Below are 23,037 nucleotides of genomic sequence, written 5' to 3'. Positions count from 1 at the left end.
AAAGGAAGCATGCAAGTACAGCAGGCAGTGAAGAAAGCCAATGGAATATTGGCATTCATAACAAGAGGAGTTGAGTATAGGAGCAAAGAGGTCCTTCTGCAGTTGTACAGGGCCCTAGTGAGACCGCACCTGGAGTACTGTGTGCAGTTTTGGTCTCCAAATTTGAGGAAGGATATTCTTGCTATTGAGGGCGTGCAGCGTAGTTTTACTAGGTTAATTCCCGGAATGCCGGGACTGTCATATGTTGAAAGACTGGAGCGATTAGGTTTGTATACACTGGAATTTAGAAGGATGAGGGGGCATCTTATCGAAACGTATAAGATTATTAAGGGGTTGGACATGTTAGAGGCAGAAAACATGTTCCTAATGTTGGGGGAGTCCAGAACCAGGGGCCACAGTTTAAGAATAAGGGGTAGGCCATTTAGAACAGAGATGAGGAAAAACTTTTTTAGTCAGAGAGTTGTGAATCTGTGGAATTCTCTGCCTCAGAGGGCAGTCGAGGCCAATTCTCTGAATACATTCAAGAGAGAGCTAGATAGAGCTCTTAAGGATAGCGGTGTCAGGGGGTATGGGGAGAAAGCAGGAATGGGGTACTGACTGAGAATGATCAGCCATGATCACATTGAATGGCGGTGCTGGCTCGAAGGGCTGAATGGCCAACTCCTGCACCTATTGTCTATTGTCTATTGTCTATTGTCTATAATGTGTGGGGATCGCTGGTCGGCGCGGACCCGGTGGGCCGAAGGGCCTGTTTTCGCGCTGTATCTCTAAACTGAACAAAACTAAACGAAGCTAATCAGGCCGTAATGCCAGGGATAAAGGGGCTGCAAATCACAGAGAAGGCTGCAAACTGAAACACGTTGCTATTTTGGAAAACGTGCTGCTGCCACATATCTTTATTTTTAAGAAGGGGAATATCATTGCAGGAAACAAGGCAATTTCTCACTCCACTGTTTCAAAGTGGCATTCAATAGGACAGAGTGGAAACCTATTTAACATTCAGTTGTTAGCAAGAAATTCAAGAAATACCTGCATACGAGGAAGGGCATTTGGCCTTGTTTATTCAGGCATAAAGGGAGATCCTAAAGCATCTAATTATTTCTAAAATGATTTCAGGGTTTTTCCTGCTCTGTCAGGCAGTATATTTCACACATTGATCATTCTCTGGATGAATAATTTCCTGTTATCAGAGCTAAATTTACCTTTCTCAAGTTTAAATACAAGTCCTCTTGCTCCACAGTTTGGAATAATTACTCCAGGTTAATTTCTTTTCCGGCCTCACCAATCACCTTGCTTGCCTCCTCTCAAAGATTGATTGATTGAAAGATATAGGTTTGAAACAGTGCCTTCAGTGCCACCAAATCCACCCTGACCTTTGATCGCCCATTCACACTAGTTCAATACTTTCTGAATTTTTGCATCAACTCCCCACATACCCGGGGGAAATATAGAGAGACCAATGAACCTATAAACACTCATTTGTGTTGGGGATATGGGAGGAAACCGGAGCGCCCAGAGGAAAAAAGGGAGAGCATGCGAACTCTACAAAGACAGCATCCAAGGTCAGGATCGAACCCGGGTCTCTGGCGCTGTGAGACAACCACTCCTAATCATGATCACCCTTTCTCGAAGAACTGCACTTTATCCCAACTCAGATTCCTTTTCAAATCAGTTTCACCTCTGTGCTGCTTGAAGACCAAAACTGTGCAGAGTGAGACTTAACAGCTGTCGATGTGAACAATGGAAGGAGAAAAAGGAAGGTGGCTGCATAAAGATTGTTCAACAACATGATGGAGTTGGTTCAGCTTAGTTTAGAGATACAGCTTGGAAATAGGCACTTTGACCCACCGAGTACACGCCGACCAGCGATCCCTGTGCACTAACACTGTCCTTCACACTAGGGACAATTTGCAATTTTACAGAAGCCAATTAACCTACAAACCTGTACGTCTTTGGAGTGTGGGAGGAAACCGGAGCTGCTGGAGAAAACCCACGCAGGTCACGGGGAGAACGTACAAACTCCGTACAGACAACGCCCGTAGTCGGGCTCGATCCCGGGTCTCTGGCGATGCAAGGCAGCAACTCTACCGCTGCGCAACTATAGTGATATATGGAAATGCATTTCCCATAGACTTCTGACTGTTCTCAAAATCTTTCAGTCGCATTAACTGTGGCATTTCCCATTCTAAAATATGTCACTCTCTGTCATTTGAGTTTATTATACTGCCTGTCACGATGCATTTGCAGATTCCAGCTGCCACATGGCCAAGTGGGGTGCATTTCCAAAGACTTTTATCCTGTTCAGTTGATTATATATATTCATCCATGTTGATCTGCTGCAGGCAATGCCTCGTGACACGAGCTGATTGACTGAAATGTATAAGTCTAGAATATGTTGGGAAGGTAACAATTAGTTTGATGAAATTTGAATCAGAAAACTGTGGCAGTGAAGGGACATGTTGAGATCTGCAACTTGCCACAAACTATAATAAGCATGAGAATCGAGCGTAGCACGTGATAAAGTGCAGATCTTTTCGATGGTGAGATTTAATGTGGGTGGCGGTGGTGCAACGGTAGAGTTGTTGCCTTACAGCACTTGCAGCACCGGAGACCCGGGTTCGATCCTGACTACGGGTGCAATCTTTTCTCCCACTTACCTGCGTGGGTCTTCTCCGAGATCTTCGGTTTCCTCCCGCACTCCAAAGGCGCAGAAGTCTGCAGGTGGATTGGCTGATCTCCTGTGTTAGTGTGCGGGGATCGCTGGTCGGCACGGACCAGGTGGGCCGAAGGGCCTGTTTCCATGCTGCATCTCGAAACTAAACTAAACTTAACAGCTTATAGAATACATGGATTTTCAGTCTGAGAGTCGTACTGTTGTACAGCACGGATATAACTTGTTCAGGCCGAGCCAAGGGGCCTTCCAGAGCCAGTCCTGTTTGTCTTCATTTATCCTTCTATAACTTTCTTGTGAACCTATCCGAAAGTACGTGAAATATTGTAAATGTACTCATTTGCTACCACTTCCCACGGCAGCTGGTTCCAAATAACTAATCACCAATTGATACTTTTTAGTTTAGTTTAGTTTGGACATACAGCATGAAAACAGGCCCTTTGGCCCATTGAGTTCATGCCGACCATCGATCACCCATTCTCACTATTTCGACATTATTCCAATTTCTCATCCACTTGCTACTCGCTAGGGGCATTTTACAGAGGCCAATTAACCTACAGACCCGCACGTCTTTGGGATGTGGGAGGAACCCGGAGCAACCCGGAGGAAACCCATGAGGCCACAGGGAAAAGGCAGAAACTCCAGGCAGGCAACATCCAAGGTCAGAATCGAACCTGGGGCTCTCTCGCTGTGAGGCAGCAGCTCCACCAGCTGCGCCACCGTGCCATGCTAGTAACTTGCCCTTGGCGTTTTTCTAAATTTATATTTAAAATGATCTCTGATTTTTAGTTCCCGACATGTTGTTTATATCCTTCTCCTAATCCAATCTTTCTTTCCCTGTTCATTTATTAAAATGACGGGGGAGTCCAGAACCAGGGACCACAGTTTAAGAATAAGGGGTAGGCCATTTAGAACGGAGATGAGGAAAAACGTTTTAACTCGGAGAGTTGTAAATCTGTGGAATCCTCTGCCTCAGAAGGCAGTGGAGACAAATTCTTTGGATGCTTTCAAGACATAGTTAGATAGAGCTCTTAAGGATAGCGGAGTCAGGGGGTATGGGGAGAGGGCAGGAACGGGGTACTGATTGTGGATGATAAGCCATGATCACATTGAATGGCGGTGCTGGCTCGAAGGGCCAAATGGCCTACTCCTGCACCTATTGTCTATTGACTATTGTCTAATATAGACCTAATTTGACATTGTGTTCCAATATATGTTACTGCCATTTGCTTTAGAAGCATCTTACGATCCTAAAGTTCTTGATGCCTTGTTGTTTTCAACACACCAGCTGTACGTAAAGCAGGCAACGTAATCTATTCCTCACTGCTTTTTGTATTCTGTGAGCAACTGGCTTCAACCTGCTTAGTCTGGTCAATATACTTAAGCCAAGCAATTTGTTAGGCTCTGCAACAAATCAGATGTAACAAATAGAAGTTTCTGTAAGCAGCGATAACAATAATGTGGACATTACAGGTTTCCCAATGAATCTTAATAAGCATGAAGCTGCTCGAGACATTTGCTACAGGCTTGCTATCAACCTCCAATGTTAGTATCATTCTTATTTGCCTCGTACACAGGTAGCTGAGTCAAATCAACAGGATTTTTTTTTTTAAATTTCGAGATTACTTTAAAAAAAACAGTTAGGTTAGGGTGACAATAGACAATAGACAATAGACAATAGGTGCAGGAGTAGGCCATTCAGCCCTTCGAGCCAGCACCGCCATTCAATGCGATCATGGCTGATGCACCGTGATGCAGCGGTAGAGTTGCTGCCTCACAGTGCCTGAGACCCGGGTTCGACCCTGACTACGGGTGCTGTCTGTGTGGAGTTCATACGTTCTTTCCCGAGACTGCAGAGGTTTTCCGCTGGGCGCTCTGGTATCCTCCCACATTCCAATGACGTGCAGGTTTGCAGGTTAATTGGCTTCTGTAAATTGCCCCCGGTGTGTAGGATGCAAAAGTGGGATGACATAGAACTAGTGTATGGGTGATCAATGATTGTCGTGGACTCGGTGGGCTGCAGGGCCTGTTTTCATGCTGAGTCTTGATAGCATTATGTCTTGAATCCACCATTTTGTGACCATGCTGTGTCTTGCATTATGTCTTGAATCCACCATTTGGGTTTCTAAATGGAGAGTGGCTTCAGATAACTATGGAGGATTTGGATATTCTAATAAATGAACCAAAAAAAGGTTAATGGGGGGGGGGGGGGGGGGGGTGTAGCTAGTAGTTAAAAGGCCAAATGGTACATTGGCTCTTATTGAAAAGGGGTTGAGTTTAAATACAGCATGTTTTGTAGTACAGGGTGTAGGTGAGGCCATACCTAGGGTACCCTGCAACTTCACTGAAGGAAAGAGATTAGAAACATAGAAACATAGAAAATAGGTCCCATCCGGCCCCTTGAGCAATAAGATCATGGCTGATCATCCAGAATCAGTAGCCTGTTCTTGCTTTCTCCCCATATCCCGTGATTCTGTTCGCCCTAAGAGCTATATCAACTAAGAGGTTACCAGCCATGACCGCCTGCCTTGGGAGTCTGGTGTTTGATCTGCAAACATTGAGGTGTGCCAATCCAGTCAACTGTATACATTTCATACAATTACTGAAGTGTACAACACAAGTCTTAGCTCTTACTGACCACCTCATCCATGCTGACTGTTATGCATATCAACTCCAATCCCACTTACTTTAGTTTTTTTTAGTTTGAAGATACAGCGCGGAATCCATCGGCCCATCGGGTCCGCGCCGACCGGCACATCAACACTATCCCACACACACAATTTACAAGACAACTCATCTATAAACCTGTACGTCTTTGGAGTGTGGGAGGAAGCCGAAGATCTCGGAGAAAATCCACGCAGGTCACGGGGAGAACGTATAAATTCCGTACAGACAGCACCCGTGGTCGGGATCGAACCCGGGTCTCCGGCGCTGCAAGAGCTGTAAGGCAGCAGCTCTACCGCTGCGCCACCCTGCCGCCATGCTTGCAATAGGCCTGTATCGCTCTACTCATTTTCTATCCAAGTATTTTGATCCAAGCCTACAATTTAGTTTAGCTCATTACTGTCATTTGTGCACCAAGGGACAGTGAGAAGCTTCTTTTTGCATGTTATCCAATCAACAAAAAGACTCCACTTGCTTACAATCAAGCCATCTACAGTGTACAAATACAGGATGAAGGGTATAATGTTTAGTGAAAGGTAAAGTCTGATTACAGACAGTTCAATGGTCTTCAATGAGATAGAAGGGAAATCGGGACCGCTCTCTAGTTAGTGAGAGGATTCCATAGATTCACCACCCTCTGACTAAAGAAATTTATCCCCATCTCCTTCCTAGTGAGGAGACTCACTGTGATGGATATTTCTTTTTTTTGTGTTGGTTGGGGTTGTGTAATTTGCTTATTTTATTGCCTTTATTGTTGGACTGTGGGTGACTAAATTTTGTCCAAAAAACTTGTTTTTTGGGATGACAAATAAAGATATCCTGAATCCTGAATCCTAAAAGAATGTCCTTTAATTCTGAGGCCTCTGACTAGTCATAGTCTCCCATTTGTGGAAACATCCTCTCCACATCCACTCTATCCAAGCCTTCCGTTGCCTGGCCCACTGAGTTGCTCCAGCAGTTTGTGTTCTACTTTTGATTACTGCTGTTGTCCACTAGGAAGGTTTTAATTCCCCCCCCCCCCCCCCCTCCTCCCCCCCACCCCCCTCCTCCCCCCCACCCCCCTCCTCCCCCCCCACCCCCCTCCTCCCCCCCCCCCCCCCCCCCCGCCCCCCCACTCCTCCCCATTAAGGCTCCCAAATGCAATAATTTGTTGGCACTCATTGTGTGGCTTTGGTTAGCAGTTGGACCAGTCTTGAGCTAAGGGCAGGGAATGTATCATTTGAAAGGGAAATTTGTCAGGCATAATCAAGGGCAAAACGCGTTGCACAGCAATCCATTGCAAAGTAAAAAAATAGCAGAACACAGCAGAGAGATGCTGTCCGTCCCGCTGAGTTACTCCAGCATTGTAAAGCAGCATCTGCAGTGCCTTCTTGCACAGTAATCCATGTCATCTCCTCGACGTCTTTCACCACCCGAGGTGCCAGGAGAGGAATTGTCCAAAACATTTTGCCCTCATGGGTCTTCCTCTATGTTTTGCCTTTGCCTCTGGGTTGCATGGAGAGGTGGCACGGCTGAAGAAGTGGTAAGGAATGGGTTAAATCATTTAGCTATTGTGGTGTCGGAGAAAACTGAGAGCCCAGTTTGTCTTATCCAGCCCATTAATTTTTGTATGTTCACTTGTAGTACTGCAAACTGATATGAAACCCTTAATATCTGTAATTCTATTAGCTCCTTCCTACTCCTTGAAAATATCATCAGGCTGATTAGTTAATTTAAATTCAAAATCTTCTACGATTCCAATTTGTGCTGTGGAATGGTGACCGATGAGAGAGTTCTGTTCGAACCTAGTGGGTGGCACGGTAGCGCAGCGGTAGAGTCACTGCCTTACAGCGCCAGACACCCGGGTTTGATCCTGACTACGGGTGCTTGTCTGTGCGGAGTTTGTACGTTCTCCCCGTGACCTGCGTGGGTTTTCTCCGAGATCTTCGGTTTCCTCCCACACTCCAAAGCCGTACAGGTTTGTAGGTTAATCGGCTTGGTGTAAATGTGAAAAATGTTCCCTAGTGTGTGTGTAGGGTGGCGTTAATGTGCGGGGGTCGCTGGTCGTCGCAGACTCGGTGGGCCGAAGGGCCTGTTTCTGCGCCGTACCTCTAAACTAAATTAAACCAAACCTGATTCATTTTGGACATAAATTATTGCCTTTTTGGTTCCCTCAGAACTGCGGGATGAAAAGTCTTTGAAAAAAGGGAAAGCGAAACCAAAATTGAGCAGAGCAGGAAAAAGGGAGGCTGCACTTGCATGGTATCTGTAGGAAGGAACTGCAGAGCTGAAGGTAGACACAAAAAGCTGGAGTAACTCAGCGGGGCGGGCAGCATCTCTGGAGAGAAAGAATGGGTGATGTCTGAAGAAGGGTCTCGACCCGGAACGTGACCTATTCCTTCTCTCCAGAGATGCTGCCTGCCCCGGTGAATTACTTACAGCTTTCTGTGCAAAGTATGTGTCGCACATTGAGCATCTGGTGCATCTGAGAACGATCACTCTCTGGGAGGTTGTGGGCCTCGTCAGCAAGGTGCTGCAGCTGCTGTACTTGGTAGACAGGAATAATGAACGCATGACTATTATTAACCGGATGAATGGATTTAATCAACCACTTTGCTGACTATGAAGAATGAAGATCCGTTCGGGATCCACACACAGTGCTGGAGTGACAGGCAGCGGGGCAGGCAGCATCTGTGGAGAACATGGGTCGGTGACGCTTCGGGTCGGGACCTTCCTCAGACTGATTGCGGGTGAGGGTGGGGAAGAATGATCAGCCATGATCACCTCCAAAGACGTACAGGTATGTAGGTTAATTGGCTGGGTAAATGTAAAAATTGTCCCTAGTGGGTGTAGGATAGTGTTAATGTGTGGGGATCGCTGGGCGGCACGGACTTGGTGGGCCGAAAAGGCCTGTTTCCGGCTGTATATATATGATGATATGATGATTGAATGGCGGTGCTGGCTCGAAGGGCCGAATGGCCTCCTCCTGCACCTATTGTCTATTGTCTATTGTCTATTCAGGGTTGGCCATTTTAACTACTTTTAAAGTTTTTCTTTCATCCCGCAGTTCTGAGGGAAACAAAAAGGTGATAATTTATGTCCAAAATGAATCAGGTTTGGTTTCTTTCATTTCATAACTGCCCCCCTCCCACCTTTCCAGCAAAAATAAAATTCTCCAGTTCTCTCTGCTGGCTACTTCCAACCACCCACCATGCCTCAGCTGGACCAGGAGGAGAGCCATTTCACTGGGAGATATCACAAGTGAACTCTGGGGTTAATCGAATGGACCTGGCACTCATGGACCACTCATGGACCACTCATTTGGTATGAGTGGATTTGAAGGCGAAATGTTCTTCCATTTCCTGCCACTATCCCTGGACCTGAGGTGGCAAAACATTTCAGTGCAAGCCAGCACCCACATCAAACCTTGTCTACTGTTTGTGTAGGACGCTGGTTTAAACCGAAGATAGACACAAAAAGCTGGAGTAACTCAGCGGGTCAGACAACATCTCTGGACAAAAGGAATAGGTGACATTCCGGGTCTGAAGATGGGTGTCAACCCGAAACTTCACCTGTACCTTTCCTCCAGAGATGCTGTCTGACCCGCTGAGTTACTCCAGCTTTTTGTTTCGATTTTGTCCACTGTTTGAGGAGTTTAGTCAGTCTGAAGAAGGGTCTCGACGCCGAAACGTCACCAATTCCTTCTCTCCAGAGATGCTGCCTGACCTGCTGAGTTACTCCAGCATTTTGTGTCTATCTGCCTCTCAGACAAGGTCTGCTAACATTCTTGTTTCTCACCTTGTGGTTTATGTGGCATGAGAGAGTTAGATAGAGCTCTCAGGGCTTGTGAAATCAAGGGATCTGGGGAGAAGGCAGGCACGGGTTATTGATTGTGGACGATCAGCCATGATCACAATGAATGGCGGTGCTGGCTTGAAGGGCCGAATGGCCTCCTCCTGTACCTATTTTCTATGTTTCTATGTTTCTATGTTTCTAAAATGCCCTCAAATGCAGCATATTAGATTTTTAGATTTTTTAGATTTAGAGATACAGGGCGGAAACAGGCCCTTCGGCCCACCGGGTCCGTGCCGCCCAGCGATCCCCGCAAATTAACACTATCCTGCACACACTAGGGACAATTTTTTTACATTTGCCCAGCCAATTAACCTACATACCTGTACGTCTTTGGAGTGTGGGAGGAAACCGAAGATCTCGGAGAAAACCCACACAGGTCACGGGGAGAACGTACAAACTCCGTACAGACGGCGCCCGTAGTCAGGATCGAACCTGAGTCTCCGGCGCTGCATTCGCTGTGAGGCAGCAACTCTACCGCTGCTTCTATATGAGCAGTATTTTGCTTGAGTATTCATGTACTTGTCAACGTTTAAAAAGATTTATACTTTCTAGTTTGTGTTTCCTTTCATGTGTAATAAGAGATATGGAAGATCAAAGGGAGAGAATGAGATTTGGATCCAGTTTGTATTGACTGCCTTTTGACTTGTGTTACTTGATGGACGGTGGAGAGCAGACTGTGACCGAATTCCTGATCTGAGAGGATCTTATTTCATAAGATGCCCTTAATTTATAAGTTTGTAAGTAATAGGAGCAGAATTAGACCATTCGGCCCATCACATCTACTCCGCCATTGAATCATGGGTAATCTATCTTTGCCTCTCAACCCCATTCTCCTGCCTTCTCCCCATAACCCTTGACACCCACACTTTATCGAGCATCTATTGATCTCCACCTCAGAAATATCCATTGACTTGGCCTCCACAGCCGTCTGTGGCAATGAATTCCATCTGACTAAATAAATTCCTCCTCGTCTCCTTTCTGAAGGTACATCTTTCTATTCTTAGGCTGTGGTCTCTGGTTCCGGACTCTCCCACTAGTGGACACATCCTCCCCACATTTGTTCTATCTAATCATATGTAATGAGCGATAGGGAGGAGCAATGGTAGAGAATGAGATTTGGATCCAGTTTGTGTCGACTGTTGTTTTGATTTGTGTTGTTTAATGGCCAGTGGAGAACAGACTGTGACAGAGTTCCAGATGTGAGAGGATATTGTTTTCATGATATGCCCTTAGCTGACAGACCTGATGAGAGAAAACTCAGATGATTTGTTTCTGCTGAGTTATCAGGGATTAAAACACAAAGGACTCACTTGCACACATCGCAGTCCAGAATGTCCAGAAGGATGGAATAAAGTTGTTTTCATCTGCCACCTGCTAAATGACCTTAGTGGAATTAACTAGAGCAACCTCTATCCAACTCTCAGCAGTCACTGTCCTGTGCCCCAAACTGCCCATTATTTAGCGCCAGATGAAATTAGACTGGCTAATTGTATTCAGAGAGACCGCAAGGACAGCTGTTGTGGGAAAACTCATTGCAATACTGGGACAGCAGGGGTTGCTCGAGATTAATAAGGAACAATCAGGAGAGAGTTCAACGCTGTAGTCTGAAGAAGGGTCTCGACCTGAAACGTTGCCCATTCCTTCTCTCCAGAGATGCTGCCTGTCCCGCTGAGTTGGTCAGTGCGCTTTGTGTCTATCTTCGGTTTAAACCAGCACCAGCAGTTCCTTACTACACTGTTCAACCAGTGCAGTACAATGCTGCGTATTCCTGGGCTGTGCATCACAACGCTGTGGGCGGCACCGTGGTGCAGCGGTAGTTGCTGCCTTACAGCTCTTGCTGTAAGACCCGGGTTGCGATCCCGATTGCGGAGTGCTGTCTGTACGGAGTTTGTACGTTCTCCACGTAACCGCGTGGGTTTTCTCCGAGATCTTCCATTTCCTCCCACACTCCAAAGACGCACAGACTTGTAGGTTAATTGGCTTGGTATAAATGTAAATTACTGTGCGGGGATCGCTTGTCGGTACGGACTCGGTGGGCCGAAGGGCCCAGTTTCCGTGCTGTATCTCTAAACTAATCTAAACTAAAACTACAACATTCAGTGCAGTAGTTTGCATCTCTGCTCAGTGTCTGCAGGATTTGAAAGAGCATCGAGATTTTTCAAAACACCATGATTAACTTGAATCATTATTTGTTGCAAAGGATAAACTAAAGTCCCTAATTTCATTGCTGTGGGAAAGATAATAGCACCATCTAGTGAATACTAATTGTTGTACTTAAGGGATGATACCTTAAGACCGATAATTGGATTCTGAGGATAAACTGTACATTATGCCGGTTGAATTGGGTCATAGGAGTACCTGGTGTTGCCTGTGTAAATAGCTTAACAGCAATCACATGTACAGTACATCCACTGTGATATAGAAAGTAAACAAGACGTCTGTTTGGCAGCTATTCGTTCTTTCAAGGAGATCTAATCTGTTAACGAAAACTCAGCATTAGTCTTGCATAGTTGGACAAGATACATTTTTTGTCAGACCCACTCACATTTCTCATTGTGTGAAATAGCCGAGATATTTGAATTCCGAGCACAGTCATCCTCACTGGGCTCCTGCTACTATCTTTTCTCACATCTTTTCGCAACAATTCTTTATCGATAGTTTTCTAAAGATTGCTTTATCTCGTGCTGTTTCCGAAGCTGCACACGTAGCCCACTGAAGGACCCATCTTTCCACCCTCCCTCCTCAATGTACCTGAGACCAAGAGAGGGCTTTTCCATTCGAGCAGACAACTGGTGATAACAATTAACCGACCAATTCCCAGCTCTGTTCCAGCAGATGGACACAGCAAGCTGGAGTAACTCAGCGGGTCAGACAGCATCGCTGGAGTAAAGGAACAGGTCGAGGCTCTTCTTCAGACTGAGAGTCTGGGGAAAGGGAAACAAGAGATGTAGATGGTGATATAGAGAGATATAGAACAAATGAATGGAGGGCCTCGACCCAAAACGTCACCCATTCCTTCTCTCCAGAGATGCTGCCTGTCCCGCTGAGTTACTCCTCCAGCTTTTTGTGTCTATCTTTGGTTCAAAACCAGCATCCAGTTCCTTCCTGCACTATTCAAATGGAGGCTCTTTAACCCGAAACATTAACCCTCTTTCTTTTCACACAGATGCGACCAGACCTGCTGAATATTTCCAGCATTTTCTGTTTTTATTATACATCAACCCAAAACATCTACGTCCTCCGGAGATGCTGCCTGACTTGTTGAGTAACCAGCATCTGCAATTCCGTACGTCTGCACTTTTATACCACGGTCCAGTCTTATCCTATCCCGTATCTAGCCTAAATACTTACATTTATTATCATGATGAGACCTGGCACTTTCTGATTTCATTAAAACGGAAAGCAAATCTGATGAAAGCGTTCCAAACGTTTGCACGTGATATGATGCTTAATCAATAGTCACTGGTCGAGAAAGCCAATTGTCTGCTGGTGTTTATTTTGATGCAACGTGATGGAGACAGACTTTTCCCATCTTTCCCGGTCTTTCCCATCCCAGTGAAATGTGGTCATATTGTCAAAAAGCACCAGGCTGAAAGACAGGCAGCAAATTTTGTGCACCTGCTTCTCAAAGCAATATCAACATCACATGCAGGGCGGCGCGGTGGCGCAGCGGTAGAGTTGCTGCCTCACAGCACCAGAGACCCGGGTTTGGCCCTGACTACAGGTGCTATCGGTATGCAGTTTGTACCTCCTCCCTATGACCTGCGTGGGTTTCCCCCAGTTGCTCCGGTTTCCTCCCACGCTCCAAAAACGTTAAGTTAATTGGCTTTGGTTAAAATTGTAAATTGTCCCCGGTGTGCAGGATTATGTGAGTGTACAGGGTGACCGCTGGTCTACATTGACTCAGTAGGTGGAAGGGCCTGTTTTCATGCTGTATCTCTGTGACTACGGGTGCTATCTGTACGGAGTTTGTACGTTCTCCCCGTGACCTGCGTGGGTTTTCTCCGAGATCTTTGGTTTCCTCCCTTCACTCGATAGGTATGTGGTATAAATATAAATTGTCCCTAGTGTGTTAATGTTGGTCGGCGTGAACTCGGTGGGCGCTGTATCTCTAAACCAAAACTAAACTCTGAAGTCTAAAGTCTAATATGTGCCAAGTTGTTCCGGGAGCACCTATCTTTATTTTTATAAATATTCCTCGGAGTTGGAAGTTCACTGCCTCAGAAGGCAGTGGAGGCCAATTCTCTGAATGCATTCAAGAGAGAGCTAGATAGAGCTCTTAAGGATAGCGGAGTCAGGGGGTATGGGGAGAAGGCAGGAACGGGGTACTGATTGAGAATGATCAGCCATGATCACATTGAATGGCGGTGCTGGCTCGAAGGGCCAAATGGCCTCCTCCTGCACCTATTGTCGATTAAATAGTCTATTGTCTATTGTTCACTAAAGTAAATCTATTCATTCGCCTTCTGTCCTTCTGGCCACTACTCTGCCTCCTAACATGGTACCAACCCATTGTTCTCACCCTGATCACCAAGGCCCAGCCCTGTCCTCTCATCAACCCCTGCTCCAACATCCAAGTCCCCTAATTACAGATTTCCTAGTTTTCCAATCACTTCATTCCTCGTGTAGGACAGATCTAGATTGCCATACCATCCCATCAAACCACAACGCTTGAAAAGTTGACCAAAACACAACGTGTTGGAAGAAATCGGTAGGTTAGGCAGCATCTATGGAGGAAATAGACAGATGATGGGACCTTTCATCACTAAGTGTTCCTCCACCACTTAGTGTTTTGCTCAAAATTCCATGACCCTTCTCACCCTGGCCACAAAATCTTTGAAGCACTTCCCTCTGGAAGGCGACTCCGGACTGTCAAAGCAGCCACAGCCAGACATAAAAACAGCTTTTTTTCCCACGAATGATAGTTCTACTCAATAACCAAAGTCTGTATTCTCTTTTTTGTTCTGGTTTATTTTCACCCACATGTTTAGACCGTAATGTTGTATCCTTATTGTTTTGATGTGGTTATGCTTTATTCTTAATTGTTAACTGTATGTTTGTGTTGTCATTTGTGAGTGGAGCACCAGGGCACATTCCTTGTACATGCACATACTTGGCCAATAAACTTATTCATTCATCCATCCATTCATTCATTTGCAGATCCCTGTGTCAATATTTGGAAAGTTAGGAGTGGGCTGTAGAGTGGTGGGAGATCTGAGAATACATGAACTGCTTTACAATACAATACAATACAATACAATACAATACAATATATCTTTATTGTCATTGTACCCAAGGGTACAACGAGATTGGGAATGCGCCTCCCATACGATGCAATAGTTTAATTAATTTAGACAACAGCAACCCAACGAAACAATTGTAACAGTTTTAGATAGGGTAAAGTGCAAGTAGATGTGTCCCGGTTCACTGTGCGATGTGACCATCCGGCTCAACAGGACCGGTTCATAGCAGCTATGGCCCTTGGGATGAAGCTGTTCCTGAGTCTGGAGGTGCGGGCGTAGAAGGCCTTGTATCGTCTGCCCGATGGAAGGAGTTCGAACAGACTGTTGCGGGGGTGTGAAAAGTTGAGATACTGTTTTTCTCATGAAGTTATCCTTGGCAGATTGATTTCCATGAGATGCAGACGTCTAAAATGTACAGCACCGACAGTGAAAAAGCGAAACACCTCGCAACCCATAAAATGAATGAGTTGACAGTTACAGTGTGTACTCCTTTTATATGATCATTTAGATAGCAGTGTTCTTCTGCTGGGTAGAGGAGACATAGACAGAGCAGTGTGCTTTCAGTAAGTTGTGAGCTTGGTATAGTTTACTGCTGTAAATGTAAAGGAAGACAACTTCAGAAAACGCAGGCGGGAACCAGGCTGTAATCAAAGACGAGTCACACCCCGGCCACTCCCTCTACTCCCCTCTCCCCTCGGGCAAAATGCATAGAAGTGTGAAAACGCACACCTCCAGATTCAGGGACAGTTTCTTTCCAGCTGCTATCAGGCAGCTGAACCATCCTACCAACAACTAGAGAGCAATCCTGAGCTACTGTCTACCTCATTGGAGACACTCGGACTGCCCTTGATCGGACTTTACTGAACTTAATCTTGCACTAAATGCTATTCATGTTATTCCTTTTATCATATGTCTGTAAACCGTGGATGGCTCGATTGTAATCATGTATTGTCTTTCCGCTGACTGCTCAGCACGCAACAAAAGGTTTTCACTGTATCTCGGTACACGTGACAATAAACTAAGCTATTGATTATTGACCATTGATTATGTCAACAACTTGTGCGGGCTTCGCCCAGTAATCCACGCCCAAGTCCTGCTGCGTTTTTTCCCGATTGACACATTTAACAGTTTCACATATTATTGCACGTTTCAGGGTGCCATTTTGGAAATCCGTGTGCTGCAGCTAACCGTCACTGACTCAAGCCAAGACAGGGCCCTCTTAAAAGTCCAGTAACAAGGGCGGCACGGTGGCGCAGTGGAAGAGTTGCTGCCTTACAGCGCCAAAGACCCAGGTTCAATCCTGACTACGGGTGCTTGTCTGTACGGAGTTTGTACGTTCTCCCTGTGACTGCGTGGGTTTTCTCCGAGACCTTCCGTTTGCTCCCACACTCCAAAAATGTGCAAGCTAGTAGGTTAACTGGCTTGGTACATCATGTAAATTGTCCCTAGAGCGGAGGTGCAGAACCTGGCGGACTGGTGCTCTGATAACAACCTGTCCCTAAATACCACCAAGACCAAGGAGCTGATCATCAACTTCCGTAGTTCACACAACGGGGAATAGGCCCCGATCTTTATCAATGGGGAGAGTGTGGAGAGAGTGTCCAGCTTCAAGTTTCTGAGCACTCACATTTCGGAGGACCTAACATGGTCCAATGACACTGCTGCGCTGGTCAAGAAGGCACAACAACGACTGTTCTACCTAACACTCGGACTACCCTTGATCGACTACCCAAGTCTGGTCTACCCCAACAGCTGCTGACGACATTCTACCGCTGCACCATAGAGAGCATCCTAACGCATGGCATCCCTGTGTGGTACCTCAGCTGCACGGAGGCAGAGAGGAAAGCTCTTCAGCGGGTAGTCCATAGAGCTCAGAAGACTATCGGAACACAGCTACCAGCCTTGGAGGGCATCTACAACACACGATGCCTCAGAAAAGCCACCAGCATTCACAAAGACTCTTCACACCCCTGCAACAGTCTGTCCTTCCATCGGGCAGACGATACAAGGCCTTCTACGCCTGCACCTCCAGACTCAGTAGCGTCCTTAGCCCCCTACTGTACTCCCTGTACACACATGACTGTGGGGCCAGGTTCAGCTCAAACTCCATCATCAAGTTTGCTGATGACACTGTGGTGGTGGGCCGGATCTCCAACAACGATGAGAAGGCCTACCGGGAGGAGGTGGCTGATCTGGCACTCTGGTGTCAGGACAATAGCCTCCTCTTGAATGTCACTAAAACAAAGGAGCTGATTGTGGACTTCAGAAGGGCTAAACATCCAAGGACGTACACGCCACTGGAGATAAATGGGTCTATTGTGGATAGGGTGAGCAGTTTCAAATACTTGGGAGTCCGCATCGCAGAGGATCTGACGTGGGCAACGCACATTGCCGCACTGGTGGGTAAGGCTAAGCAGCGCCTTTACCACCTTAGACAACTGAGGAAATTCAGAGTGTTGCTGAGGATCCTTCATTGCTTCTACTCTGGGGCTGTAGAGAGCATCCTGTCCGGCAACATTACAGTCTGGTTTGGGAACAGCTCTGCCCAGGACAGGATGGCCCTGCAGAGAGTAGTGCGTTCGGCAGAACGCACCATGGGAACTACACTCTTCCCCCTGCAGGACCTATACATCAGGAGGTGCAGATCCAGAGCAAGCAAGATCATGAGGGACCCCTGCCACCCCAGTAACGGACTTTTCCAGATGCTACGATCAGGCAAACGCCTCCGCTGTCACGCTGTGAAAACGGAGAGGATGAGACGGAGCTTCTTCCCACAGGCCATCAGGACTGTCAACTTTTATAACCCCAGAGACTAAATTTTTGTCGACACAAATAGTAACTTATTAACTTTATTTATATGCTGTAACTGTAATTCTTTTTGTGCACAACCCACAGGCATTGCCACTTTCATTTCACTGCACATCGAGTATGTGTATGTGACAAATAAATTTGACTTGACTGACTTGACTTGAGCTTCAACCCCAGGGCCATAGCTGCTATGAACCGGTCCTGCTGAGCCGGATGGTCACATCGCACAGTGAACCATCACAGATCTACTTGCACTTTATTCTGTCTTAAAACTGTTACAATTTGTTTTGTTGGGTTGTTGTGGTTTAAATTAATACTGACTAGCTAATTAAATTATTGCATCGTATGGGAGGCGCATTCCCAATCTCGTTGTACCCCTGTACAATGACAATAAAGATATATTGTATTGTATTATGTGTGTAGGATAGTGTTAATGTGCAGGGATCGCTAGTCGGCGTGGACTCGGTGGGTCAAAAGGCCTGTTTCCACGCTCTATCTCTAAACCAAACTAACCGAAACGCTTACAGTAACAGGCTTGGGCTGCTGAATGCCAATGGCCATTCACCCAAAACCTAACCACGAGTATAAAATTCAGGCATTCATTGTGGCGATTAGAATTGTGCAAAATGTACTGTCTGAGGTCAGAGAAAGGGAGGTGTGAATCTGACTCTCTATGGTTTTAAACTCCCCATCAAGCCAAGATATTAACAATACAGGTGCTCCCCGCCTTATGATGTTTCGACTTACGATATTTCGCCCCTTCGATGGTGCAAACGGCAGACCCGTAGCGAGCCGCAGCACGCTTCTCGCCACGTAATCAGGTGTATTAAATGCATTTCGACGCACGATATTTTCGGTTTGTGATGGGATTCTCGGGGCGTAACCCCATCGTAAGTACAGGAGCCCCTGTACTGCCATGAAGTGGCGACTCTGTGTACTCAGTGTACTACTGCTAAACATGTACTGTATCTGAGATGCTTATCTGAGATATATTTAAGTGCTTACAGTATGTATAGTGATACTTGTACTGAACTGTACACAAAAATATGTATTTCGTTGTACCTCGAAACAGGTGAGAAATAAAGTGCCATTGAACCATTGAAATAGGGATTCCTTCCAAGACTCTCGTACACCTTCAAATATGTTAGTTGTCCAAATGTATTGAGTTGGTTCAAATATTTTTCTCTGCAGAAGGACTATATTGTATTCATATGACATTGATATCAATATGGGGTTAGATTAGTCATAATAAGGAGCAGGTAATCGGCAAATTTTAAAGTGATTTTTCCATCCTGACATGTAAGTCCTTTGAGAATGTATAATTGCACTGAAACAGAGTTTTCTGCAGTAACTTCACCCCAGTGAAGTAAAATAACCCCATTCTCATCACTGAAGTTTGGTCCAATCACCTGGAATTTAATTCAGAATTGTGACTTGGTAGCATGTTAGAAGTTTTATCAAACAACAGAGATATCTGCCAGGCTGGAGTGGGGAGGAGATTGGAGGCTTGTTTGCACAGGGCAAGGGAGAGGGGTGGTGTTAGTGAAGGGTGATATATCATGGGATATGTGTTATGGGACTCAACATCTCTGTGATCTATCGTATGTCAACTACAACAATCAAAAGTGGCAATTGGTGCTTCAGAGTCCCGTAGTTGACGCTTTGCTGCAAACTTTGCCTGTTCCGTAGAACTGCCCAGGGTGGTCGATGAGGACGCAAAGCAGCTCCCACCCCATCTCTTATGATAAAGGTGACAGTTGTTTACTGCAAGCAGGTTTAGCTTGCAGGGAAGAACTCTCAGCATTCGGAGACCGACATCGAGTGCTGCTGGAAGGTCATCAACTGGGTGAAAGACGCTCTTTGGTCTGCCCGAGCTTTGTTGACCTCCCAGCGGAGCGAGCTGTCCGTCGGGGAATGTTGCCGACTGGCCCGCTGCAGACTGCAGGAGTACGTGCTGAGGGACGCACTGAAGCTTGGCGCAGCCAACGCCAAGGCCCTGTGGGAGAGGACCACAGTCTAGGGTCCTTCCGCTGCTGGACATGGGGGGCAGTGTGTGGTGGAGAGAGACGCCCCTCCAAATAAGGGATACTGGGTTAATGTCTGTAAATGTAAGTAAATGTCTGTAAATTTGGAAGTGAATGCCTGTATCGAATGTGTAACCTCCGGAAATGTCGGATGGGTTTGTTAAAAAAGAAGGTGTTTTGTAAGCGATATTTATTACTTGAATAAAGTATTTTTTGATTAAAAAACAAACAAAACCCCCCCCCCCAAAAAAATGATGTGCCCCGACTCGAAACGTTGCCTGTCTATTCCCTCGCCAGGTGCTGCCTGACTGGTTGAGTTCCTCCAGCACTCGCTGCCTTGTCCAAGATTTCAGTATCTGCGGTTCCTTATGTCTCCAGAACTGTCAGCCTGTTGGAGACTGCACTCAGGGTAGTGTGGCCAGGTCTGTCACTGGAAGTTTGTGAATGAACTTGATGGGCCGGATGGCCTTATTCTGCTCCGAGAACCTATAAGGCCATTCGGCCCATCAAGTCTACACCACCATTCAAACATGCCTGATCTATCTTTCCCTCTCGACCCCATTCTCCTGCCTTCTCCCCATGAGCAAGCCCTGACACCCCTACAATGTTATGGTGTACTGACATCTATGGATTGAAGAAGGGTCTCGACCCGAAACGTCAACCATTCCTTCTCTCCTGAGATGCTGCCTGACCTGCTGAGTTACTCCAGCATTTTGTGAATTTTGTGAAACCTTCGATTTGTACCAGCTTCTGCAGTTATTTTCTTACTCTATGGATTGACAAGCCAAGATACTGATGGACATCTGCAAGGTTAGGTTGGAGCTTCGATGAGGTAGAGAGAAAGAGAAATCAGTCAGCTACAACACCACTTACTATAATCTTTGATCCAGAGCATAGAACAGTCCAGTGAAACAGGCCCTTTGGCCCACCTTGTTTGTGCCAAACATGATGCCAAGATAAACTAATCACATCTGCCTGTACATGATCTCCACCCTCAGTTCAAATGAAGGATCGTGATCCAAAACGTTGACCATCCATTTCGCTCCACAGATGCTGCCTGACCTGCTGAGTTCCTCCAGCACTTTGTTTGCAACTCTAGACTCCAGCATCTCCCATCTCTTGAGTCTCCAGTCCTATCAGACCGTTGTTGACAGGATTCTCTGAGCAATAAATATCACAGCTCAGAAGGTCCCGCGTTGCAAACAGAGCTGACACGTTAATAAATGACCGAGGCCTTTTGCTGCTTACTTTGAGTCCAGTATGAGGGGGTCAGTGTATTAGCATTAACCTAGTATGAATGGGGTTACTGCACATCAAGCTCCAGCAGTAGTCACGGCGCCAGGCGGAAGAGGGCTCTGCCTGAGTCGGCTGCCTGCCCCTTTCCCGGGGTTACGTCCGTGCCCGGGTGGTACTTGAGAGGGACAACACCCTGTCCACGGGCACCCTGGGAGATTTCCGGGACCGCTGGGCTCCAAGTGGGGTGGAAGTCATCCCCAATAAGGATTGTAATATAGATGTACAATAGTTTATTTAGTATATTTGTTTGTCTTGTATCGTGGTGGTGGGTTTTGTTTTGTTGTATTCTGTACTGTAAATATCATTGTAAATAATTGATTAAATATTTTTTGGTAAAGCAAAACAAAAAAAAACCCATGCTTTGCAGTCCTATGGTCTGCACTGATTAACAATGCATGTTCCCTGAGTATTCTGTATTTACTTTGTCACCAGCTATTCACTGGTACACTGAATGATTTGGTTTAGTTTAGTTTGGAGAATGCAGCGCAGAAACAGGCCCTTCGGCCCATCGAGTCTGTGCCGACCAGCGATCCCCACACATTAACACTATCCTACACACACACTAGGGACAATTTACAATTTTACCAAGCCAATTAACCTGCAAACCTGTGTGGCTTTGGAGTGTGGGCGGAAACCGGGGCTCCCGGGGAAAACCCACGTAGGTCACGGGGAGAACGTACAAACTCCCTGCAGATAAGCACTCAGAGTCAGGATCGAACCTGGGTCTCTGGCACTGTAAGGCAGCAACTCTACCGCTGCACCTTATTTCCTTGTTACGCTGCTACACTGCGTTCTCATAGCATTGTGGATATTTTTCTCCATTTCATGGGTCTATTCATTGCAATTTTAAGTAATCCTGGATGCATGTATGAAAGAAGCTCAGAGATTAACTTTTTACAAATCTGATCCCCATTGATTTTCTTGCCTCATATCCTTAAGTGGTAGAGATTGAACTCTCTAACCCACCTCCTGAAGCTTCTCATATCATAGGGACGTTCATCAGCACATATGAACATATCATAGGCCCTTCAGCCATATAACCATATAACCATATAACAACTACAGCACGGAAACAGGCCCGTTCGGCCCTACCAGTCCACGCCGACCACTCTCTCTGACCTAGTCTCATCTACCTGCTATCAGACCATAACCCTCTAACCCCCTCTTATCCATATACCTATCCAATTTACTCTTAAATAATAAAATCGAGCCTGCCTCCACCACTTCCACCGGAAGCCCATTCCATACAGCCACCACCCTCTGAGTAAAGAAGTTACCCCTCATGTTACCCCTAAACTTTTGTCCCTCAATTCTGAAGCTATGTCCCCTTGTTAGAATCTTCCCCACTCTCAAAGGGAAAAGCCTACCCACGTCAACTCTGTCCGTCCCTCTTAAAATTTAAAAAACCTCTATCAAGTCCCCCCTCAACCTTCTACGCTCCAAAGAATAAAGACCCAACCTGTTCAACCTCTCTCTGTAGCTTAAGTGCTGAAACCCAGGCAACATTCTAGTAAATCTCCTCTGTACCCTCTCCATTTTGTCGACATCCTTCCTATAATTTGGCGACCAGAACTGCACACCATACTCCAGATTCGGCCTCACCAATGCCCTGTACAATTTTAACATTACATCCCAACTTCTATATTCGATGCTCTGATTTATAAAGGCAAGCATACCAAACGCCTTCTTCACCACCCTATCCACATGAGATTCCACCTTCAGGGAACAATGCACAGTTATTCCCAGATCCCTCTGTTCCACTGCATTCCTCAATTCCCTACCATTTACCCTGTACGTCCTATTTTGATTTGTCCTACCAAAATGCAGCACCTCACACTTATCAGCATTAAACTCCATCTGCCATCTTTCAGCCCACCCTTCCAAAAGGCCCAAATCTCTCTGTAGACTTTGAAACTCTACTTCATTATTAACTACACCACCTATCTTAGTATCATCTGCATATTTACTAATCCAATTTGCCACACCATCATCCAGATCATTAATGTAAATGACAAACAACAGTGGACCCAACACAGATCCTTGGGGTACTCCACTAGACACTGGCCTCCAACCTGACATACAATTGTCAACCATTACCCTCTGGTATCTCCCATTCAGCCATTGTTGAATCCATCTTGCAACCTCACTATTAATACCCAACGATTTAACCTTCTTAATCAACCTTCCATGTGGAACCTTGTCAAATGCCTTACTGAAGTCCATATAGACAACATCCACAGCCTTGCCCTTATCAATTTCCCTGGTAACCTCTTCAAAAAATTCAAGAAGATTAGTCAAACATGACCTTCCAGGCACAAATCCATGTTGACTGTTTCTAATCAGGCCTTGTTTATCCAAATAATTATATATATTGTCCCTAAGTATCTTTTCCATTAATTTTTCCACCACAGACGTCAAACTAACAGGTCTATAATTGCTAGCTTTACTTTTAGAACCTTTTTTAAACAAAGGCACAACATGCGCAATGCGCCAATCT

The sequence above is a fragment of the Rhinoraja longicauda genome, chromosome 30 (genome assembly GCF_053455715.1).
Source record: "Rhinoraja longicauda isolate Sanriku21f chromosome 30, sRhiLon1.1, whole genome shotgun sequence".
Taxonomy (NCBI): Eukaryota; Metazoa; Chordata; class Chondrichthyes; order Rajiformes; family Arhynchobatidae; genus Rhinoraja; species Rhinoraja longicauda.
Note: the sequence above shows the minus strand (reverse complement) of the source record.